The sequence below is a fragment of the Triturus cristatus genome, chromosome 4_1, assembly GCF_964204655.1.
Source record: "Triturus cristatus chromosome 4_1, aTriCri1.1, whole genome shotgun sequence".
Lineage (NCBI taxonomy): Eukaryota > Metazoa > Chordata > Amphibia > Caudata > Salamandridae > Triturus > Triturus cristatus.
Window position 1 is genome coordinate 970,639,352 of NC_140585.1, and position 26,084 is coordinate 970,665,435.

A 26,084-nucleotide genomic window follows, 5' to 3' on the forward strand; every position below is an offset into this window, starting at 1 on the left:
ACTTGACCTAGCTATAAATTACACCCCACAATGCACTACTTATGACCACACACATTAGATCATGCATGACATGGTCAGTGACATCACTGATGACATCTCAAATGACATTACTGACAACATCATCCATAGAATCACTCACATGCCCACTCACACACCCACACAACCACTCACACACCCACTCATACACCCATAACACCACTCACAAACCCACTCACAGATCCATACAACCAGTCACACACCCAGTCACACATCCCTACAACAACTCACACACCCACTTACAGACCCATACAGCCACTCACACACTCAGGCACACAACCAGTCACATACCTACACAACCACTCACACACCCACAAAACTACTCACACGCCCACTCACAGCCCCATATAACCATTCACACACTCACTTACATACCCACAGAACCACTTAGATACCCACTCACACATCCACACAACCATTCACTTATCCATGCACACACCCATACAGCCACCTACACCCCATACAATTACTCACACACCCACACAGCTACTCAGACACCTACTCACATGCCAATATAAAACTCACATACCCATGCAGCTACTCACACACCCACTCACACACACTTATGCAACCACTCCCATAACAGTACAACCACTCAAACAGCCACTCACACACCCAGAAATCCATTCACAAACCTATGGATTTCTAAGGCTTTTTTATCCCATATATTCTAACTATAACTTCCCTGTAACCTGTGGTCTTTCAATGAATTTTCAAGTTTGTTTAATTCTATTCAATGAATTTCGCAGTTTTTTAAATGCTATTTCCTAACTATAATGAACCCTGTAAACTTAGGATTTTTAAGTGAATTTCTAAGGTTTAAAAAAAAGTTTATTTCCTAACTATAACCTGTAACCTTTGAGAGTGGGTGTGTGAGTGGCTGTATAGGTCTGTGAGTGGGTGTGTGAGTAGCTGCATGGGGGTGTGAGTGTGTATGTTAGTGGCTGTATGTGTCAGTGAGTGAGTGTGAGTGGTTTTGTGGATGTGTGGGTGGGAGAGTGGGTGTGTGAGTGAGTGTGTGAGTGGCCATTTAGGTCTCTGAGTGGATGTGGGAGTGGCAGAATTGGTATGTGAGTGGGTGTCTGAGTGTCTGTATGGGTGCATCAGTAGCTGAGTCCACAGCTTTGTACAAAATGTCTACCCAACTGGAGTACTTTCTACCAGTTAATTAGTAAGTGCTACCTCATTGGGCAAATGTCTAGTGCATATTCTACACTGCAGCTGCATAATTGACTACAAAGAAATGCCTCCAGTGACCATGTGTGCGTTTTAGCAATGTGATTGTTTCTCATGCGTATTTATCAGAAATCTGTGATAACATGAATCTTCATATAAAGAAGATGAAAAGACTACAAATAGATAAATCTCCTCCAAAAAAGGGTACTTCCTCTTAACTGTATGAAGCAAGTGCTTCTTTGTTTGGTGGAGATGTCCTTATATTCCTAGGCATCAACAATACATCACCAAAATTGGTAGGAATGCGCTGGGGGCTGCCGATCATCCTGGCAAAAGGCGGGAAGACCTTTGCATACTACTAAGGTGGGTGGGGCCAAACAGGTGAAGCTTCCAAGTGGTCTGCGCATTAGCATACTCCTGGTAATGCAAAGGGAGAACCATGGGCTCTGCTCTACACAGGAGAGGCCAAGAAAGAACCCACTCATTACATTCACTACAAATAGTCTCTAATATATCAACAATGCATTCACCTTTCAGACTAATTTTCAATGTGTAATTGTCTAGAAAACACACTTGCTTTGCCTTCACCAAGCCCAGGAAGTTAGGATCATTTGTCCTTTGCAGAAATGGAGCTTCAACTGGGGCACCTGCTATGTTTATATTTAGAAGTGCTTCCCGTTGAGGTTTAAGCTCTGTGTAATGAGAATCAGGGCCAGAATGGAATCACACCTGTACGTTTTTCCAACAAGAGTCCAAAGTTTTGCACAAAAAGTCTTTCCAACTGGAGTAGTTTCTACTGGTTAATTAGCAAGTGCTACCTAGTTGGGTAAATGTCTAGTGCATATTTCGCACTACAGCTGCAAAATGGACCACAAGAAAATGTCTCCAGGGACCTTGTGTCTCTTTCAGCAATGTGATTGTTCCTCATGCGTCTTCATTCAGAAATTTGTGATAACATAAAACATCCTAAAAGGAACACAACAAGACTACAAAGAGGCAATGGGGGAGCCCCCGCGGGTGGTGCCCCATGGCCCCAGCCGGCACTCCTCCTCCAGCAGAGGCCGGCACTGCTCCCTCATGCAGGGAGCTGCTAAATATGCAGCTCCCTGTGTGAGGGAGCATTCCTTTCACCTGTTTCTCTGCCCACTTGACCACTTCATAAAGCCAATATGACCGCTTTTTATATTTTGGTGTTCTGACACTTTGACAAAGTCGGTAGCTCTGTTTCACTTAAAAAGACACCCTTTATATTCAACTAAGCACCCGCGGGGGTTTGGGCGGCAGGCCCTGTACCCAACCCCCTACTGCGCATGGCTGGTGCACAGCGGAGGGAGTTGGGCACAGGGCCTCACCAGCACCAACCCCAAGCCGTGCATGGTCGAAGGCTTGGGTTTGGTATTAAGTATGGTAATAAAATATTCATTAATGTAAAAAAACTAGAAATTCTGTGAAAAAACAAGCTTTAAAGTGAGGTAATAGTTAGGTATGGTAATATCATCTTTGCATAAAAAAATTTAGAAATTCAGTGAAAAAAAGGTGAAAGGACGTTATAGTTAGCTGAAAATATCAGTTAAACATACCATTTTAAATGAACAAAGTAACTATAAATCACTCCTTCATCATGCACTGTTTACAACTTCATATATGATATCACTCATGTTCCATGACATCATTGATTACATCACTGCAACACTTCAAATGCCATAATTGATGACAAACCTATGCATGGTGAGGGTGCGAGTCACTGTTACTTTAGGGCTCGAGCTGTAGTTAATTGAAATAACTATAACATGAACTTCAGAGGTTTTGCTCATTTGAAATGGTATGTTTTGACTGACATTTTCAGCTAACTATAACATCCCTTTAATCTTTGATTTTTCAGTGAGTGGGGGTTTAATAACAAACGATGAATATCGTTTCCTGAAAAAGGAACATCCGGTCATCCCTACATTTTATTTGATCCCTAAAGTACATAAGAACATTGATAAACCACCCGGTAGGCCAATAATTTCGGCCATTAATAGCGCTATGGAAAACACATCCAAATATATTGACTATTTTCTTCAGGAATGGGTCAAAGGACTAGCCTCTTATGTACAAGATACATCTGATTTTTTGCGAAAAATCGAACATATAACTTGGGAGGCAGATATGTTATTGTTGACTATGGACGTGACATCTCTATACACCTCAATAAGACACTGTGATGGCCTGATAGCCGTGGAACACTTTCTGAATTTGCGACCAATGAGATGTGTATCTCACAACAAAATGTTGTTACAGATGGTGACTGCATGTCTTGAGCAGAATTTTTTCCTCTTCAATAATCAAATCTACCATCAGGTCCGGGGTGTCGCCATGGGGGCCTGCTTCTCCCCCAGTTACTCATGCCTTCACATGGGACTGTGGGAGGAGCGGGTACTGAGGGGCGAGCTCAAGGATATCATGGAAGAAAACGTGGTATTATACCTAAGATTCATTGATGATTTGATTTTCATTTGGAAGGGATCAGAACAGAATGCACAGGCATTTGCGGATAAATTGAACAACAACTGCTTAAATCTGCATTTTACATCAGCCATTAGCAAAGATTCTGCATACTTTTTAGATGTGGAGTTATATGTTGAGAATAACAAATTAGCTACAAAACTTTACAGGAAGCCCACGGCTGGGAATACAGTTTTACATGCTTCTAGCCACCATCCACAGCATTTGATACGCAGCATCCCATATGGTGAGATGCTGCGTATTAGACGCATTTGCAGTTTGGATGCTGACTGTATTCGCACGCAGGATGCTAGTAAACAGCGCTTCCTAATTAGGGGCTATTCGTGTAAAATCATTGACAGTGCGATTAGGAAAACAAAAGATTTATCTAGAGATATGATTTTGGCCCCCAAAGTCAAACAAAATCCTTTTAGCGAAGGTACATCAAATGTCCAATCTAGGATTATTTTGACATACAATAGGCAACATCGGGAACCTAGAAAAATCTATTCACGAAACTGGAATTTGGTGCAGGGGGATCCCATTATTGGGGACCTAGTGGCTAACAAACCAGCCCTAACTTTCAGGAAGTCAGTCTCGATGAGCACTAGATTGGTCAGTAATTGTCCTGAGTTGACCACTCCTACCTCTTGGATGTCTCAAATTAAGGGTTTTAAAAAGTGTGTTACATGTAAGGCCTGTAAATTTGGACAAAATAAAACACACTCCATTAGTCCTTTTAAAAATGAACCAATCCAGATAAAGAAAAGAACGACGTGTAAAACTGAATTTGCTGTATATGTGCTGGAGTGTCCTTGTGGGCTGAAGTATGTGGGTAGCACTAGGTTACCGGCCCAAAAAAGGATACTCCAGCACATTAGAGCTATTACAGGGAGAGATCAGGCATATCCCGTCGCTAGACATTTTGAGCTGCTACATGAGAGTAACCCCAACCTTCTCCTTTACTATGTAATTGACACGGTCCCACCAATGAAACGGGGTGGTAATCGGGAGGGCAAACTGCGCCTGTTGGAGACTAGGTATATTCTTGAGCTCAACACAAAAAATCCGGCTGGATTAAATGCTAGTGAAGACTTTTTTACTTGTTTATAATATCAGTCTGTTCTTTCAATAATTGGCTTATTTAATGAATTTCGTGAGATATATGACCGCTTGTTTTACAAACAGAGAGAAAATTGGGATTAATGAATGGTTAATAATTATTACCATATGTTAGTAGTTCAGAATATTTATTCTAATCCCATGCATATATGTGTATATATATAAATTTTTCGAATCTGATGTAAATGAGGAAACTATCTGGCATTGTTTTTAGAGGAAAGATTATTTCCGCTGCACAATTTTTGCACTATTTGCACATCATTTTTTAGTGGATATATATTTTTAGAAATGGGTAATGAAGGAATGGCCTCCCTCTTTTTTTATAATGGCCCACTTGGGCGTTATTTTTTCATTAGATAAAGAAAAGTTAATTGTTATTTGTGGAGATGTTAGCAACATATGAACTTAGGAATCTGCTGTAATAAGAAACGCGGACCAAGTCAGGGAGTTCTATTGGGAAACCCATTATTGAAAGTATGGACTGCGCGATTAAATTACAATTATTATGACATAAAAAAATAACAAGATTGATGAATAACCATTGAGAAATCCTATTTTAGATATATTTAGATTTTAAATAATTGTATATATTTTGTATGTATTTATATTTATATATTATATATTTATATATTGTGGGATTTTTTCGGTGATCATGATATTATTGTAACGACTTATTGCAGTATGTTTTCCATGTCTATTTTAGTTGCAACACACGTGAAAGCCATTTCCTGTCCATTTCCTTAAATACCGCTGTTTCCGTTAGCAATGTGTCATGTGATCAAGACCCGAGTGGGGGTCGAAACGCGTCATGACGGACTGGCTGGGCAACTGAATAAAGCACTTTAAATTGGCACAAAACTTGGGTCCGCTCTTCGTCTTTTGTGTCTTGGGAAGGCATTGACAGTGGCGATTTACGTTCATATATATATATATATTCACTGAAAAAACCATAGGTTTTAAGGAAAGTTATAGTTAGTTGGACATTTCACTCGTACAAAACCATAGAAAAAAAAATCACTGATGACATCTCAAATGACATCACTGATGGACGCGCTTTCCTGTCAGAAGCACCTTGCACTTTTGGACTACACCTCCCAGGCTGCCAAGCGCCCAGGAGGGAGGAGATTCCCGCCGAAATCGCGCTCAAAAGCGCCCTGTGAACACCGCAGCGCGGGACGCGCTTTCCTGTCAGAAGCACCTTGCACTTTTGGACTACACCTCCCAGGCTGCCAAGCGCCCAGGAGGGAGGAGATTCCCGCCGAAATCGCGCTCAAACGCGCCCTGTGAACACCGCAGCGCGGGACGCGCTTTCCTGTCAGAAGCACCTTGCACTTTTGGACTACACCTCCCAGGCTGCCAAGCGCCCAGGAGGGAGGAGATTCCCGCCGAAATCACGCTCAAAAGCGCCCTGTGAACACCGCAGCGCGGGACGCGCGCGGGCCGTGCCCAGGCGAAGCCCGGGCCAAGGGCGGGCCCGTCCTTGCCCGTCAGGGACCGGAAGAGATTGGGCTGGGCCACCCCCCGTGTGCTGAGCTAAGGTTATTGCATCTGGCGACATTACTTATAGGTACAAGTAGTGTATGAGGCTAAATTGTCTTAATGCATAGTTAGCCGCCTCATTGGTTCATATAACTACTGTTTATTAATCAGATTAACTATAGTGGGGTGGATCTTCGAGTCCAATTGATTAGGAAATTGTCAAATATTAACAATTGGCTTTTACCTCCTGGGATTATGGTAAAAAATAAAAATGCAGTGCAGTCACGTCCTAGCACGAGGCAGACGGCTACCACTAATGCTCCATTACCCAGTTTGACTGCCATAGACCTAATGCTGCAAAAGACAATAGGAGTCGATGCCTCAGCAATTGAAAACACTGAGAGGCGCCTCTCACTTCCGCCAGGTATGCTTCCCCCTTTACAACCTGTAACCTTACCGTCAACTACGGTGCATTCTTTTGATTCTACATTGATGTCATCTTATATTGACCTCCCAGATACACAAACCCAAACGATCCCTACATCACAGCCTCAATTGTCTCATGTCTCTCCCCCATTTACTAGTAGACTCTCCTTAACACCCTCTATGTCGCCAACTAATACATGTATGGAGCAACATCATTTAACTGAACAAACAGCAGGTCAGGATGAGAGCGCTGCACCGTTAAGTGTAGCCCATACCCCATCGGTTAGCTCCAAGAGGGACAGTCCACCTGCAAGAACTAGAGGACAAAAAGCAAAGAGTAAGCAGAAACATACCACCAGAGATTTGTCGCTAATTAAACCTAAGGGAAAGGATAGCCGAATACAGCGGGACGCGACAGCAACAACAACTAGACAAAAGGGGAAAAAGGCAGGGGAACAGTTAGCCGCCACCGATACCATAACTGCCAAGGGATGTGCCGAGGTTGGTGATGAGAGTTTTTGGTTAAGAATGGAGACAATGTTATCATCTTTATTGGGGCCTATGCATCTCAAAATTATGAATATTGAAAGGAGGCTAGATACTATGGAGAACCTATTGATCAATCATAACAGGAGCGTAACTAAAGCTCCAATTACTGAACAAGCTACTAAGAGCTTTTTAAATAAAAATACTCCAATGACCAATAGAAATCTAGCCTCTCCCCCAGAACAGGGTATCGGGAGGCAAGAAAACCCAGCAGTAGTTGAAGATGCCAACAGAAGTATTAGAGCTCTTACAGGGAATGATGATAGCTCGGTCCCTGCTTTTATAAACTTACCCCCGGAATGTAGCGCTTACGTTGCAGTACTTACAAATGTCCCCAAGTTGCGGAAAGATCAAGTAGAAACCTATGACGCATTAAAAAATAAATCCCTCCACTGGCTATCCACTTAATGTGGCTTCCCTATGGAGAGGGCTAATCAGGTTATACTGACGCAGCGGGTGGGTTGGGTGGGTCCGCTTAAGAAAAAGGTGGATGGGGACTGTATTATCATCAATTTTCGATCCCCCTATTTGGCTCAAACCACTCGTCAATGCACCACGACCGTCAGCCTGGGAGTTCAACATGACCTTGTTACCCCTGAGCTATTTTTACAGACACCTACTGGAAAATAAATTTGGTGATAATAATAATTCCTTGTTATATAGACCTACAAAATTCCCTATGCACCGACCTTGCTTTACAATACCCACCTATAATAGATTCCAGGCCTTTGATTCCTTAGACCAAAATGATTGACTCAAGATGGTAAAGGCAAGAAGAATAATAGGACCTAAATGGGAAAAAGGAGATAATATAAGTGGTCAATCAACTCCTTTGTTTGTACTATCGGAACAGGAACCATTAACATTAAGTAGTAGTAGAGATGTAGAGGACGATGCAACAGGTATACCCAACAGGGGCATATCCCCAGTAACGTTGGTTACAACTATATCAAATAATGCATCTGCATTATTTTCAACTGATACCATGAGAGGTGACTCAGTCCTAGAAATAGGTTATAAACTAGTTACATGGAACATCGCAGGGTTATGTAGAAAACTGGATACACCATTCTGGGCGGACTTTATTAAGGCAGGATATGACTTCATTTGCCTCCAGGAAACATGGTGTAAAGAGAGCATTCATATAGAAGGTTACACCTCCCACTGGTTGAATGCATCTCCATCTATGGTCGGGAGAGCTAAAGGTGGTCTTCTTATTTTGATATCCAACAAATTATCTATGTGCAAGATCAAAAGTTATACCACAGTAGATACTCATTGTCAGTTGTTGCGATTAGAATTTACTAAAGGTAAAGACCTTCTTCTGGTGAATTATTATAATAATGTTTTTGATGTAACTAGGGACAAAGTTTTAATCCCGCTCGAAAAAGAGATTGAAAGAGTACTTACATCGTCACGCAGACAGACAATTATTCTTTGGGCAGGTGATTTTAACATTCAACCCTGTCGTTTGGCTATGACTAATTCCTGTGGTTTTAGGAAGGAGATTGGTGATGATGACGGGGCTGACCATTTACACTTTCCGCATTGCAGGTATGGCAGAGCACTGAACAAGTTAATGGTAAAACTTGATCTGGATCTTTTAATTTGTTCTAAGAACAAGGCTAACATCACATGCCTATCTTTTACTGGTAGGAATGCGCAGACAAATATTGATCACATTTTACTCTCCAGTAATATCGAATTTTCAAATTTATGGATTGAGGAGCAGGTCTTAAGTGATCATAATAGCATTTCCATCTCTCTATTATGTTGGGGCAATAAGTATCCCAATGCACCGGATTGCATTGATGATGTAGTCGCTACCCGGATCAATGGTATGAGAGTAAAATGGGCAGGAATTGAACCCCAAAAAATGCATAAAAAGGTAGTAGAGAAGTGTAGGAAGGAGATAGACTATTGCCTTAACGATGAAGTAACCTCTGAGATATTATTAATTAACTTTGTTAACATCAACAGAATCATAGAAGGTTTATTCACTAAAAAAAGTCATGGTAATAGGGAACTAAACTTAGGATGGTTTGACAAAAATTGTACCAGAACATTACATGACCTAAAAGACGCCCTGAGTAAAACACCACGTGACAATCCTTTGATTAAAATTCTGCGGGCCAACTATAAACTGGCACTTTCAAATAGGAAGAACGAACTTAGAGAAGAAGCATGGAATAATCTTAACCTAGCAGCAGACACCAAGAATAGTAAATTGTACTGGGCAACTATTAATAGCCCTTTTTTAAAGAATGACAGTGTACCGGAAATAACTTCATATGTACATTGTAACGCATGGATTGAACATTTTTCAGAAATGTTTAACCCCGATAGGTGTATTTTAAATCCAACTATTTGTAATGAATTTCAGTGGTTACCATTACCACTGTCAGTAAGCTTAGACGAAGTAAAAGAGGATTTAATTAACAGCAAAGGAGGTAAAGCGCCTGGCCCTGATGGGGTGCCGGTGGATCTTTATAAAACCGAAATGAATCTCTGGGCCCCAATTTTAGAACGATTTTTTAATGCAGCAGTAGTAGGTAACCTCCCGGAAACATGGGGCCAGTCCATAATTATCCCTCTTTTTAAAAAAGGATCCAAATCTGAGGCATGTAATTACCGCCCAATCTCTTTATTAGATGCATCTATCAAAGTAATGAGTAGAATTATTCTGAAGAGATTGGACTCATGGGCAGAAGAGAATGGGATTTTATCAAAGGTCCAATACGGTTTTAGGAAAGGTTTGGGGACATTAGAACAGTGTATTAATCTTGACCTCCTTGTTAATAAATACACTGTTGCTAAGGATGGCAATTTGTATTTTTGTTTTGCTGACCTAAGCAGTGCCTTCGATCTAGTGGATCACGCCATTTTATGGCGTGTCTTACTTGAATTAGGGGCACCCAATGAAATTGTACATTTTTTAGCTAGGCTGTATGCAAAATTAACTTGTAAAGTACGTTTTGGTCCTGCTGGCGAATGCACTCCTTTTTTTAAAGTTACCAGAGGCATTCGCCAGGGATGTGTCTTGGCTCCACTTTTATTTTCACTATTTATTAACAAAGTCGACAAAACCCTTGGCCAAATTTCTGCTGATGCTCCGCTTATAGATGGGAAAGCAGTGCCAATTTTACTATATGCGGATGATGCCGTTTTAATATCACGTACCCAGATTGGTTGGCAACGATTAATTAATGCGTTTTCCTTATTTATTTTAAATAGAAAACTTTTGATAAATAAAACCAAGACTTTTGCGATGATCTGTGGGAAAAAAACTAAATTAGTGGGGTCATCATCATTTTTCATTGACAATGTAAAAATGCAAACGGTTAAAACATTTTGCTATCTTGGTCTAACATTCTCAGGGGACGGTAAATGGACACAGGAATATGACAATATTAGTCTTAAAATGAGTAGGAACGCCAATAGCATATTTAGTTTCTCATCTAAATTAGGGACGAGACGCATCAGAGATATGATGGCGATTTATAACGCCAGATGTGTTTCAGCAGCACTCTATGGAGCGGGCGTATGGGGTCACAAAAGTTGCCCAACGCTGCAGCAAGATGAGAATAGATTCCTTAAGAAGTTGCTGTGCCTCCCATCCTCAGCCTCAACAGTTTTAATTCATGCTGAAGTGGGAATTGAACACATTTCTGACTTGGCCGCATTACGCCCCTTGACTCTTTGGCGTTCAATTTGGTCAAAGACTGAAACAAAATTTACTCAAGCAATCATTAAGGATTGCTTGAGGCTTGACCATTCAAATCGAATCCCGTGGCTTACATACATCCAATATTGGTACCATCTTTTATTTGGATGTGATATCTTTCTTGAACCTGAGGCCGCAGCTTCAATCCCAAAAAAAGAGTTAAAAGAGAGGTTTTTAACCTACAAGAAGGAGATATGGGAAAGGTCATCCAGGAGGTTACCAACCGTTATTTTTTATCATGAGTTAAATTTAAATATTGGGTTCCAGACCTATCTGTCCTCTATTACCCGTAACTCGCATAGATTTGTTTTAACTCGTCTTAGATTGGGAATTGTCCACCATTTAGTGGCGTTTCTGCAAATGAAAAGTGGTACTAATTCTCTTTGCCCATGTGATAATACCTCAAGACAAAGCTGCTGTCATTTTTTACTGTTTTGTAAGTTTTATTATTCCTTGAGGAAATTTTATCTTAAACCTATCTTTTTAAAATATAATGTTCGATCCACAAAAATGGCTATGAAGTTGGTATCATCCCTAGAAGGCTCCGATATCTGTTTTTATGTGGCTCTGTATATATTGAAGTGTATAGCTGCTAGGAAAGCAATAATTATTAATTAGGATTATTTTACCTGCTGCGCACAATGCTTGATGCTGTGTTAATGAGTTAATGTATTCTTGTCTGTATAAATATGACTCATTGGAGTATGAAGGACCCTTTTAGAAGGTCATTATGCATTTAAATATTTGTGGAATATGTAATCTCCTCCAATGTGAGCGGCATTCATTGTTAATCATTAATTATTGGGTTTTGTAATCTACATCACAGCTATGTTGGGTTTTTAGCTTATGATATAATGTATGTATATTGCTTTGCTTATATGGTTATATTTTATAAACCGAATAAAAGCTTTTGAACTTGAACTTGAACTAATTTACTAAAAGTCACTGTTTTACTCTCTGGTAATGGTAAATATATGAACCTTTCAGAATCAACATTACTACTGCTTGTGTTCATACAGTTATCACAACAATGTTCCCATTTATAAGAGACACCAAATACATTTTCTACTTCTACCCCTTCATCTTCCAGTACCATCAGGATATACATCAGGAATTCCTGTGCATCTTGCTGGACATTTTGTGTAAACTGTGTACGTCCAGAACATACATCTAAAAGATTTCTAACATCAGAAGCACTTTCTATTTTAGTTTTATCATTACTCAGCTTCTCATAGAGGAGACTCAGCAAAGAACAGAATCTTTTTTCATGATTTAGTGTTATCTGCTCTTGCAAAAATTCAAGATAAAATACAACATTCAGCACTACATTTGCGTAGCAGTTGACACCATAGCTATTTTCAAAATGACAACCAACAACCTCTTCCACACTGTCCTTTTTCTTTTTGCTTGCAGTCACATCACTATCTTTTTGTTTTCTCTTCTGTACACCCTCATTACAGATATCCTCAAATCTCCTTTTCCGACAAACAACACGTTTTTCAAACACAGGATACTGACCTAAATGAGGAGCATAGCTTCTTCTTAATCTATTATACTCCTTTACACAGTTTGCATCAGCACTTACTTTTGAGTCATCAAAGTCTATCATGAATAAACCAGATAATTTTTTCACGCGTGACAAAGCAACATATGCCATACCTTCTTTAAACACACTAGATCCAATGTTTACAAAAGCACTATCAACAGTTAATCCTTGAGACTTGTGAATAGTTACAGCATATGCTAGAGAAAACGGAAACTGCTTCCTACGCACATATAAGTCTTTCACAAGCAAGAAACGAACTGGACAACGACAAATGTCTTTAACCTCTTGTATCTGATCAAATTTTATTTTTAAACATTCAATTCCAACTTTTTTCTGGTAATTAATAAAACCCACAACTCTTCCCATAGCTCCATTCACTAAACCTTTCTCTACATCCAAATTCCGTCTTAAAATTACTCTACAGTTCATACACACAAAGATTATTTTCCAAACCAGCTGTTTTTGAAATGTTTTTCTCCAGAGAATCCAATTTAGTACCCAATTTGCCTGTCAATATAACAGTTATTCGTTCATGTTCTATTTTATTCACAGCTTCCAGTTTTATGATCTCTTCATTTTCCAATTTCAAAAGTTCTTGATTGAATACAGAGCATTCATGTAGTGTTGGCATTAAGCAGATTACAGTATTTTTGTCTGCAATTTCCTTGTATATTTTCTCTGGAACTATTTTTTCTGTTGGAAACAAATTACTCAGCAATCGACTCTGTAATGCTTTTCTGCCATGTTCTGTGAGTAGTCCAATTCTTATATCTTTCAGAATACTTGCATAGTCCTCATCATTGGCTTGCCTCATATTGGTAATGAGTTCCTTATACTCAAAATATGTCCAAATATTTACATTGCCTATACTTCCTAATGACTTTTTTCTGTCTTCATGTGTAAGTGTATGGAATACCGGTTGTCCTTTAACTGGAGTAAGTTGCAAAAGATCTCCAAAAACTATGACGTGTTTTCCTCCAAATAGGACGTCAAAGGCTGTCTTCAGAATTTGCTGCATTCTTAAATGCACAAAGGCAAGCATTAAGTTTGATACCATGCTTACCTCATCAATAATCAGTACTTTCATTTTCTTCAATACTCTTGAAACTTCCAAGCATGCTTCTCCTGCTAGTTTGTGGTACTGTATTTTGTTCTCATGCTCTACTGGTAACATTAGCAAACGATGTAAGGTAACTCCTTTGATGTTATACGCTGCTAACCCAGTTGGAGCAGTAACAACACAAGACAAAATGGAATCCATTTTCTTCTGTAGGTAGCTTCTAATTACATTAATTAAGAAACTTTTTCCAGTTCCTGCTTGTCCACTTACATAGCTGATTCATAGCTGTTTCCACTTCGTTCATAGCTATTGCTGCTTCATTTTCGATGATCGGTTGTCCTGGAGGATCTTGACTGAATGTCCCAGAACTTTGACTGTCCTGAGAACTGTCTCTAGCTACTTCAGCTGCAATTGTTGCTTCTTGTTCAATTTCTTCATTTAACATTTGAACATAAGTTGTGAAAGTACTGCATTCGACGCTGTCTTTGCTAGCATTGAAGGAATCTTCATAGCTCTGAAATTCTCCAAGTAGTTCCTCCTCTGAACGCCATGGTTTAAACAGCTGCAAAAGTGCCAAGTAGTAAAATTCCTTTTTATCAGGAGTGTCGCAACTCAGCTTCCGGTGATTTATCAAACTTCCTTTTGTTTGCTTCACCAAACATCCTTCCTCACCAATGACTTTATATTTTCCATTGTTGATATCTTCTGTGACATTCCGTTTAAAAATAAAGTTCTGCAGCACTTCATAGAGACACATGTTCTCAAGGTGATGACCTCTTTGTGGATAATATGTGTCCAACATGTTTGTTCTTAAAATGTCTGTACTTTCTGGTTCGAACTCTGCTAAATATTCAATTTCTCGAATAGATTTCAGTACCCGATTTCGCATTCCTGCAAGGCCTAAACTTGCCCAAATTATTCTTCTGGATTTTGAGTACAGACTTGCAGATGATAACCTATCTGAGCATTCGTAGGATCCAATTTCTCGATGCGATAACATCTTTAAACTGAAACTGTATAGCTTCTTACTGACAGTCTTCTCGTGAGAAATCTCTTCCCACATTTCCTTCAATTCCGTTTTCTCAGATTTAGGGATGTAAGATGTGACATACCGAGCAACAGCAATAGAATTGTCAGCTACATACTGAATATCCATGTTAGCATTCCACATGGATAAAATGACTGGGTTGTAGTCATTTATATATTTTGACTCTTCTTTTCTTCTTAGGTTGTAGGTATTTTTAGGCGATTTTCTTGTAATGGTATGTCGCACAGCTGACATAAAACTGTTTACTCTTCCTTTTGAAAGAACAGGTCGTGGAAATCCAAATCGACATTTTGTGTAGAATTTATCTTTACTCTTGTACTTCAGTTGACAGTATTTTCCACACCGATGACTTTGGAAACGTAAAACTTGTTCTTTTAAATTTTTCTCTTCTGTGCTTTTAGGTATAGCACATGTTGCATATCCTTCGATGAAACTTAAAACTGCATCATCAGAATCTGTTCCAAATTTTGTAGCATCCTTGATCCACAACAGCATATGAATATGAGGAGCACCTCTGGCTTGGTACTCTTTTCTCCAAAAGAAATCCACAACTTCTCCAAGAGGTGGATTTTTTTTATTGCAGATGAAGGACATCATAGCCTCAAATCTATGATTGAAATATCTGCAAACATTAACCGGATCCAATGAGCACAATTCTCCTGCTGTCTTGTATTGGATGTTTTCAATATTTGAATTTGCCTCTCGAAGAAAATCCAGAAGATCATCCCAAGCGTACTCAGCACAGCTTAGGGTAAGGAACCATGTAGGAGTTCCTAAATTCCGTAACATAAATTTCAATTCTCCATGGCGTCGCTACCAATATTCATTCGTCCCACGCTGACAAGCCATCAAATTGATCAATTGAGATTCCAAATGATCATCTCGCTGTTGCACTTTGTTCATAAAATCCTTTTGCAGTCACATTACGTAGATGTACTCCAGTTTTCAAAATGTGATTTACTGCATAAGATAGTGCTGACAAGTCACTTTAAAATAAAAGATGGAACAAATAAGGAATACTTTGACGAAATCTCGGATCTTCTGCATATAGTCTTGTAGTCCGATACTCAGAAGCAGGAATCTGTACTGGAGGTTCATCATATCGTCCTCCTTTTCCTGTAGGAAACAGCTGGGGAAAACAACGAGCTTCCAAGCTCTCCTCCCATACACTCACGGGAGTTCCTTGTGCTTTCTTCATCTGAAACAGATCAATAGCGTTTCCCATAACTTCTTTAGAATGTAGAGGATGTATGCTGAAATGTTCATAAATTTCTTCTTCTTTTGACTTATCCACATTTTCAAGTTGCCCAGTTGGTATTCCTGTGTCTTCTAGTATTTCTTCTTCATCTTCATCCATATAAATGGCTTCACACCATTTATTATTATTTTTCAAATACAAATTTGCTCTTTGTACTTTTCGTACATCCACCAGCTCCTGCCAAATTTTCTTATTCTTCGTAGGTACACCATTAACCAGAATAACTAATGGTTCAGTTTCCAAAGTATCTGCATCAATTGTTTCCATATTTTTTTTCAAATCCAATGGCAAATAGACAACTCTTCCTTTTAAACCTCTTTGTAAATCCGAAGGAGGTAATTTACCAGTTTTTGGCTCCATACGCACTATGGTCTGAAACGGATGGACACATTGAATGAGTATAGACTCATACGTATTTAAATCAGAAAGTTCTGGAGGAATATCAACCAATTCTAAATTATTATGTACAACTCTAGCTGGCATTCTATTTTCTTCTAACTTGTTATAACAGTATTTTTCAAATACGCTGATCTTCACCCAAATCAAAACAATTTTCCAGAAATATATATTTGGCAAAATCTTTCCACTTATAATTATCTTCATTTTCACTTTTTTTTATACAGATCAACATTCCTTGTTTGATTTTTGTAATGGCTTCTCCGGCAACATATACAAGTAATATTTGGTCTTTCATTAGAGATGATAGCAAATTTAGTCATTTCATCATCAAAATTTTTACTAACAGTGAGTTCTACATTCTCTTCCACATTTTCATCAATAACTGTGTCATTTTCTGCACTTTCTTGTTCTGGACCAGAGTAACAAAACTGAATCTCATCAGTAACCTTCACTACATCTGATACAGATCCACGGAACAGAGCATTATTCAACTCATTTAACTTTAGTGCTGGACTTTTAGCAAAATAAAATGTTCTCACAAACTTTCTCATTTCAGTATGATGAACAGCCAGCATCCTAAAATGGTGAAAAACACTTTGAAACACTTTCCTAGATAGACAAGCCAGAGAATGTCCTTGCAAACCAGTATTCTCCCTCACTCTGCATGGATCTAGTCTTTGAAGCACCTTAATTTTCTGTTTAACACTCTTTTTACTCCTGACGCACAGTACAAATACTACTACAATTCCAAGTGTACACTGGGGCTTTAGGACGTCTTCCCATAACCTCATCAGCCATCACTTGTTCCTCATTTCTTGGAACCATTTTCTCCTTTTCCATTACACAACCATCCTTAACTTCATAAGCTCTACCATTGGTGTCAACTGCATGCAACACACTATTACTTTGAAGATAACTCTCTTCATTAAAAAATGGTTCAGTACTTGAACTATGTTTCCATTCTCCTAAGAACACTTTACAAAAGTTTTTTTTTTTTACTTCTCTTTTCCTTTTGCTTTGTGACTTCATTGCATTCACTAATTTATCTAATCTACGCATCCTGTTCAAAATTAAAATGAATAGTTTTTTTTTTATTTCTAATGCCTTGGTAGAAATACTTTCAATACATTTCTTTTTCTTATAAAATGTTGTTTTTTTCTTATATTTTTTCACATCCTTCAGCAAATTTAACATCACTCTTCTCTGAAACATTTTTCGACGAATGTTTTTAAAATCTATTTTCCGTGTTAAGTCACTCTTCCTAACTTCTGAGTCTATATTAGCATTTTGTTTTTGCTGTCGACTCTGTTGTAGTTTTGTACTTGTAACACTGTTTGAATGTATCTTTCGATCATTTTTTTTGAAGATATTTTTTAAAAATTCTTTAGTTTGCTTACCAGAAGACTTTTTCTGTTTTCCAACACGAGCTTCGCCTCCTATTTTTTTTTTATCATTCGTCTTCAAATATAGTTGTTGTTTCTTTTCTTTTCTTTTTCTTGACTTTATAGGCATCTTTATATTTTTTCACTGTTGCTCACCAATACCTGCAAAAAACTAAAAAAAATACCTTTATGTAATTTAAATTCATTACATTTTATTTTTAAAAACTTTTCAAATCCTATCACATGAGCTGATCCTTTCCTACGAGTCAAACTCTTACAAAATAGAAGAAACATCAATTAAATCTCTGACAACAATTCCTGTGTGCACACAGACTCATGGTCTGATTCTAGGCAGAAAGCGATATTTCCTTTGGCAATTTAAAAGCACATTTACTACTGGGGTAGAGCAAGTGATAATTACTGTAACAGCCTGACACATGTTCCTTCTAGTTTAGACAGGCAGAAAGGAGCACATGTCCTAACAGCTCCTTGAGACCATGCCCATGTGTTAGAGGGTGACTGATTAGACTAGAGCAAAGGAAATGAGCCTTGGTGACGTTGAATCTGTTTGCGTTACACACTGCTATCTGAAACAGCACACAGAGCTGACTATTACGCATGGGAGTTTAGCAGAAGCTGCTGCGTGTGTGCAAAGAGTGTGTTTCTGGAGACTGTGTATTGTCAGCTGCAAGAGAGATCTGCATGGAGAGTCCCACAACTGCATGAAGAGTACAGACATGTGTGTAAGAGTACATGTGTGGTAAGGGTTAATTGGAGTTTTCAACATGTAGGAACCACCTCAGCCATTGCAAGAATTGATGAAAACTCTACCATGCTATTTTCAAATGTGTTGGCATTTGCCTCACATTTTTGAGATACTGATTTCTGCTGAGTGCTAACCAACACATTGGAAGAAAACAAGCTGGGCCTTTCCTGAATGTGCAAGTTTTACAGAACAACAGCAACACAAATTAAAACGCTGACAACAATTCCTGTGTGCACACAGGCTCATGGTCTGATTCTATGCAGAAAGCGATATTTCCTTTGGCAATTTGAAAGCACATTTACTACTGGGGTAGAGCAAGTGCTAATTACTGTAACAGCCTGACACATGTTCATTCTAGTTTAGACAGGCAGAAAGGAGCACATGTCCTAACAGCTCCTTGAGACCATGACCATGTGTTAGAGGGTGAGTGATTAGACTAGAGCAAAGGAAATGAGCCTTGGTGACGTTCAATCTGTTTGCGTTACACACTGCTATCTGAAACAGCACACAGAGCTGACTAATACAAATGGGAGTGTAGCAGAAGCTGCTGCGTGTGTGCAAAGAGTGTGTTTCTGGAGACTGTGTATTGTCAGCTGCAAGAGACATCTGCATGGAGACTCCCACAACTGCATGAAGAGTACAGACATGTGTGTAAGAGTACATGTGTGGTAAGGGTTAATTGGAGTTTTCAACATGTAGGAACCACCTCAGACATTGCAAGAATTGATGAAAAATCTACCATGCTATTTTCAAATGTGTTTGCATTTGCCTCACATTTTTGAGATACTGATTTCTGCTGAGTGCTAACCAACACATTGGAAGAAAACAAACTGAGCCTTTCCTGAATGTGCAAGTTTTACAGAACAACAGCAACACAAATTAAAATGCTAACAACAATTCCTGTATGCACACAGACTCATGGTCTCATTCTAGGCAGAAAGCAATATTTCCTTTGGCAATTTGAAAGCACATTTACTACTGGGGTAGAGCAAGTGATAATTACTGTAACAGACTGACACATGTTCCTTCTAGTTTAGACAAGCACAAAGGAGCACATGTCCTAACAGCTCCTTGAGTCCATGACCATGTGTTAGAGGGTGACTGATTAGACTAGAGTGTTACAAAAAACAAGCTGCCCCTTTCCTGCGAGTGCAAGGGTAATAGAGCAAGACCAACCGGAACGAAATCTCTGTTTACATTTCCTGTGTGCTCACTGTCTCATGGTATGATTCTAGGTAGAAAAAAGTATTCCTGAGTGATACCAGTACACATTAACTTATAATGAAGACATACTCCATAATATATAACATGTTCAAGCCACTTAAATATCTTCCTTAACATAAAATGTAAAACACAACTTTTAAAGTGGTAGGAAAATGTACCATACTATTTTCAAATGTGTTTGCATTTGCCTCTCACTGATCAGTAAATGATTTCTGCTGAATGCTAACCATCACACTTTAAGATAACAAACTACCCCTTTTCTGCGAGTGCAAGGCTAACAGAACAAATGCAACACAAATTAAATCTCTGTCAACAAATCCTGTGTGCAGACAGACTCATGATGTAATTCTAGTCACAAAACAATATTCCTCACTAATATCACTACACCTTAACTTACAGTGAAGACATACTCCATAATATCTTACTAGTTCAAGACAGTTAAATTTCTCCTAAATCACAAAATGTAAAACTCAACTTTAAAAGAAGAATGACAATTCTATTATTTATATCAAAATACACCACATACTTCCCCTCTCAAACTCATAACTCACCTTTAAAATTAATTAGTTGAGAAAGAAATGTGGGACTCAAACAGCAGATTATCAGAGCCAGAATCTCAGAGCTGTACACCTCTCTCCTCTCTCCACAACCAGTAAATGGCAATTGTTCCCTCTCTTTTTTCCCACATATACATGTTAATGTAAAATCACAGTCCTTCCCACATTTTTTCAAATGGAATCACACATTTCTATTGGTTGCAACTTTCAACCCCTTTGCAAATCATCCCTTCCCCCAACATGACTTCTGCCTGCTACCATAGCAACAGCTCATGGAACACAGGTGTGAGCAGAGAGGTCAGAAGTTCAGCAGACATTGTTTCAAATCAAAAGAGCAAGAGTGCTTGACTTTTCAAACCTAACAGCAAATCCAAAGTAATGTTCAGTGTTAACACATTTTTCTGTACCAATCCAAAACATGCTTTTAAAAATTTAAACATACAGCCTAGTTTTAACTGTAAAATGGTTTGAATCAGCCAATGAGTTCTTTTTATCAAAAAAAAGTATGTATGCCTCCATTTTTCAACTGTGTTTCTTTTCATATTGCCATTCTACTGAAAGCCACCTTCTGAGTGCATCCAGATCTCCTTGAAAGATGTTCACAGTGTGGATTGTAGGTCATAGCTATGTCTTCTGGAGTGAAAAATTTGCAGAAAAAAGAGGTATGGTGAGAGACCTTGCTTTGCCAAATGTAGACATTAAATGGATTGGTCAGAGAGGGTTAAAGTGGCACCAATTAATGCCTTTGGTGAAAACCTTTCTACATCTCCCACAGCCTAACCTTATTATTGTGCACTGTGGTGGAAATGACCTAGGCACTTTAACTGGGGTAAGTCTGGAAATGCTTATTAAGGACACCTTTGTGCAATTGATGTCGCTTTTTCCTCAATCTGCCTTTGTATATTCTAACATATGCCAAAGGCAAAAGTGGAACTGGTCCAACCAATTTTGTCCACAGATTGACAAAGCAAGAAAGCACGTCAATAAGTCTGTTTCTGCTTTCCTCAGAGACTATGGTATGGGTTCTATATACCACAACAACTTGCGTTACAACATGCAAGACATTTATAGAGGAGACGGTGTACATTTCAATGATGAAGGGAACAGAGTCTTCCTCTTGAACTTTAGACTCTGCATCGGTACTTACTTGTAGGTACCAAAAAACACTCAATGAACACAAGGGCTCTTTTTAGAGCCACCTAATATCTAAACACTTAAACGTGATTTTTATTTCTATGTTTTTTTTTTTTTTTATTTTCTATTTTTTACAAAAAGTATTTCCCTTACATCCATCAATAATCCATCGTTCCACAGCATAATACAGTATATTACTTTTAAAAAGTAACCCTACAAACAATGTTAATTCAACCAATATTCACATTATATTGTATCTCTTTACATGTAAATGTGATCACCTATATCATAACGCTATTTAAGCAAACAAACAATCCGACATCCTTAACTTAACACCATTCCCTGCTTCCATAATCTTACAGGCTCCCAAATTTTTTTTTAATCCAAGCTGCCTCTTCTTTTTACCCTTACGTGCATAGATTGCTTTTTCTATATTATAAGCAGACAATAAACTTGCCAACCACTGATGCATGTCCGGAGGACTTACATCTAACCAAGCCCTGGCAATCATTAGTCTATATACTGCCATTGCTATGAAAAGGAATTCGCGGTGTGGAACCGATGGGTCTGTACTAATCCCAAATAGTACTAAAGTTGGTGAAAGCACAATTCTAATGCCTAAGTGTGTTGCTAAAAAGATTTCCAGGTCCCGTTTTAATGTATATAACTGAGGACAAGATGCAAATATGTGTATAATATCCGCTCCAACGGAGTTGCATCTTGCACAGCTCGTCCCACTGGTACCTCCCCATTGTTGAATTCTAGCAGGAGTATAATACAGAGCATATATAGTTTTATAATGCTGGGCCTGAAGTGGGGCTGAACACAAAACAGTATATCCCAAAGTCAATGATTCCTGAAAAAGTCCCTCCTCAATAGGGAGCTTCTCCACCCACTTCTTGGCAAACTTATCAATATTGTCTGCTTTGGTTTCTACTAATGTTGCATAAAAGCCACGTATTGTACAACCCTGCCCCCTGCTTATTTTGTCCAATATTAGATTATTCCCGAACCCGGCAGGCCCCCCTTTCTTGGTATTCAGAAAACTCCTAATTTGGAGATATTTAAAAAAATTACTAGTGTCCAGCTGATACTTAGTTCTTAAGACCCCAAACTGTGCAATGCCCTCTTGTTCCAACATGTCCCCTATCTGCACTATCCCTTTACTCATCCATTCTGCCATAACATTATCTGCGAAAATCATTTCTGGGAACGATTTATTCCGATATAATCGAGTGTATCTGTTTATCCTACCCATGCCAAATTTCTTCCTAAATGCATTCCAAATCTTAATAACTGCGTTGAGAGTCTTGAACCTAGTCCTCTTGTAATATGAGAAATCAATACAGTTCAACAAACAATTTCCAACGTCTTCACCAAAAACCACTGCGTAGATATCCATGGAGCTATTAATATCCCAACAAATGTGTAGCCCCCCCCCAATTAGACCCTGCATATGTTGTAAAACTGCGGCCCAATAGTACAACCTAAAATCTGGTGCACCCCATCCGCCCCTTTCTCTAGGGAGTGAAATAAATTTGTAAGCCCTACGTGTTTTCCCCTGAGCCCAAATAAATCTATTCAAAATTAACTCTAATGCATGAAACCACCTACCCTCAAAAAACAAAGGTATAGACCTAAAAAAGTACAGAAATTTAGGCAGTATTAACATCTTAATTACATTTGTGCACCCAACCAAAGATAAATGAAGATTATTCATTCGTTCCAGCTCTACTCGTACAGTTGCCATAAGAGGGGCCATATTCTGCTCTACCACATTCTCCACCTCTGCAGAAATCTGAACCCCAAGATATACTGCTGATTTTACAACTCGATTGTCCAAACACTGCGTATACTGATTCTTAACGATCTGTGTCTTAGTACTATTGATTTTATAGCCTGACAGCTGTCCAAAATAATGGGCCTCAGTTTCCACCTCCTTAATAGCCCCCGCTGGATTAGATGTTATAATAGCTACATCGTCTGCGTACGCCAAGATTTTACAGGCTCTACCATTTATTGAAACTACAGGTATCTCAACATTGGCCTCTAATTTGCGTAAATATGGGTCAATAAAGAGGGCAAATAATAATGGGGATGACGGGCAACCCTGTCTCGTCCCTCTGCTTATCCTAAATGTTGAGGAATACCCTCTATTGACTCTTATCCTAGCTTCAGGGTTCCTATATAATGTCTGTATTGCTCGTATATACCCCTCCCCTATATCAAACCATCTCATGATTGCCCACAGGTAATCCCAGGAAACCCTATCAAACGCCTTCTCTGCGTCTAAGAATAAGGCTGCCATAGGGTTTCCCAGGACCACCGTTGCATCAAATAATGTGATCAACCGCCTGATGTGATGGGTGGTGCCCTTCCCCGGAATAAACCCGTGCTGTGTTGAGCTAACTATATTTTCAATAACTCTACCAAGTCTTTTAGCCATAATCTTAGAAAATATCTTAACGTCTGCATTTATTAACGTGATTGGTCTGTAGGAGCTGGGGAGTAACGAGGACTTTCCTTTCTTGAGGATTACTATGATATCTGCTCCCCCCCATGAGTCTGGAATTGATTCCCCACCCTGTGCTAACCTCAGAATATTAAAAAAATCGTTAATTATAATATGTTGAAATACCTTGTAAAACTCAAGTGGGATTTGGTCAGGACCCGCTGCCTTACCTGAAGGTAGCTCATTCAATGCTATTTTCACTTCATCGATCTGTAAAGATGAATCTAACGCCAATCTCTCTTCCTGCGATAATTTAGGTGAAGCTATATTTCTAGTATACCCTTCAACATCAGCATTAGTTAAATGAGTACCCCCCTCTCTTGAATACAAATCTGAGTAGAATTGCCTAAAGATTTCTCTAACGGCATCAGGATCTGTAACCAGATTACCCTGCCCATCTGTAATCTCCTTGATATCTGCCGCAGCTATTTTCTGTCTTGTACGAACGGCTAATATGTGCCCCACCTTCTCACTTAATTCATATGAATTTTCATTCCTTGTTAAGTAGTTAGCTACTGTTTTTGTTGCAATACTCTCCATAGTTTCAGATTTAATCAGCATAATCTTAAGCAGAAGATCATCTAAAGGTAATTTTAAACAAATTCCCTGTATCAGCTCATTCTCTAAATCCCCCAGCTCCTTAATCAAGTCATCTACTCTCGTTTTATCAACCTTGCGTTTGTAACCAGTATAGCTAAGAGTCTCCCCTCTGATGCCAGCTTTAAACGTATCCCAGACCATACCTGGGGCTGCTGTTCCTCGGTTTGTTGCCCAAAAGCTCTCTATCCAAATGCTCATATGCTGTCTATATCCTTCATCTTTTAATACTGCTCTCTCAAACGTCCACTGTGAGCCTTTCCTTTGAGTCTGCCCTATATTCACTTCTAGGATCAGGGGGTTATGGTCTGAAACAATCCTAGGTTGCTTTTCCATCGATAATCCTGAACTAAGGGAGCTGGAGATTAAAAAATAATCGAGTCGAACCATAACTTGATGTGGCGCAGAGTAGAAAGTTCTGCCTTCCCTATGGGGATATAGCTTAACCCATGGTTCAATTAGGGAGTTATGGTGCGTCATATCAGATAGGGCTCTATGCATCTTCTTCTTTCTACCAATGTATCTTCCCCCTCCCTGTGCAAATGAACTGCCTGGATCGTGTATATTAAAGTCGCCACAACATATTATAGGTTCTGGCCATTGAGCCAGCTCAGTATCTAAAAACTGGAAGACCTCAGGGTCATCCTCGGTGGAGCCATATAATGTAACTACCGTACACTTTGTTCCTTTATATATCATTTCCACCAGTGCCCATCTTCCCCCTTGATCCTCTTTTTTCCTGTTTACTACAGCATCCCTGTCTTTAGCTAGGATTGCGACTCCCCTTGTTTTAGTTCCCTGCTTAGAAGATGCCAACAAATGGAACCCCAATTGCTCCAGAAGATACCCCTTTCCTCCCTCGATATGTGTTTCTTGGAGACACAAAATATCAACCCGGAGAGTTTTGATTAAAGCAGCCACTCTCAATCTTTTGTTAACATCATTCAGCCCACATATATTAATTGAAGCAAATCTACATGACATTAAAATACGTCGAACAGACCCCTACTTAGAAAGACCAATAGTTTAAGGTGAGAAAGATAAACATTCATTGATATTTGTGAATCTACAATGTGATATATACTGTAAAGGATGCTGTGAACAATGCTTAACTTACAAAACTGACCCCCCCCCCACCCCTTGACCCTCCCTCATAAGGAGGCAAGATGGCCACCGACTGATTGCAGTATACAGTCGCTCCGTAACCACCCTCCTTGAAATGCCCACAACAAGGGGAAAAGAAGATAAACTACAAGAATGTTGGTATGAATAACAAAATAAAACTCTCCTACCTGAGTCTCGAGATTTTGGCTCTTCGGTGGGTCTCTAAGACTAGGGCAGTACTCGGCAGCTGACTGCTCCCTTTCCGTCGTGAGAACCGGCTGGGGAGATTCGAAAGGAAGATGCCTCCCAAAGCATCCAAATCCGCGAGAGACATCGGGGCAGTTAAGCGCTCACACCCTCCAGCAGCTGATGGAAAAGGAAAAGGTAACTCTGTAAAGGAGAAAGGCAAGGAGGTTTCGTTGTTCGCCGGCCGCCCGTCCTCGCTGCTTCACAAGGATCTGAAACCGACAGATGCAGGGGCGGCGAATGGCGGCGTTAGCG

At 39.3% G+C, this 26,084-nt stretch overlaps 1 protein-coding gene across 1 annotated transcript in view; it reads right to left on the reverse strand.

Annotated features, from left to right (window-relative positions):
• Positions 1-26,084, reverse strand: part of TPH2 (tryptophan hydroxylase 2) — a 270,435-nt gene that overhangs the window by 70,766 nt on the left and 173,585 nt on the right. The gene's annotated exons all lie outside the window — the stretch shown is intronic.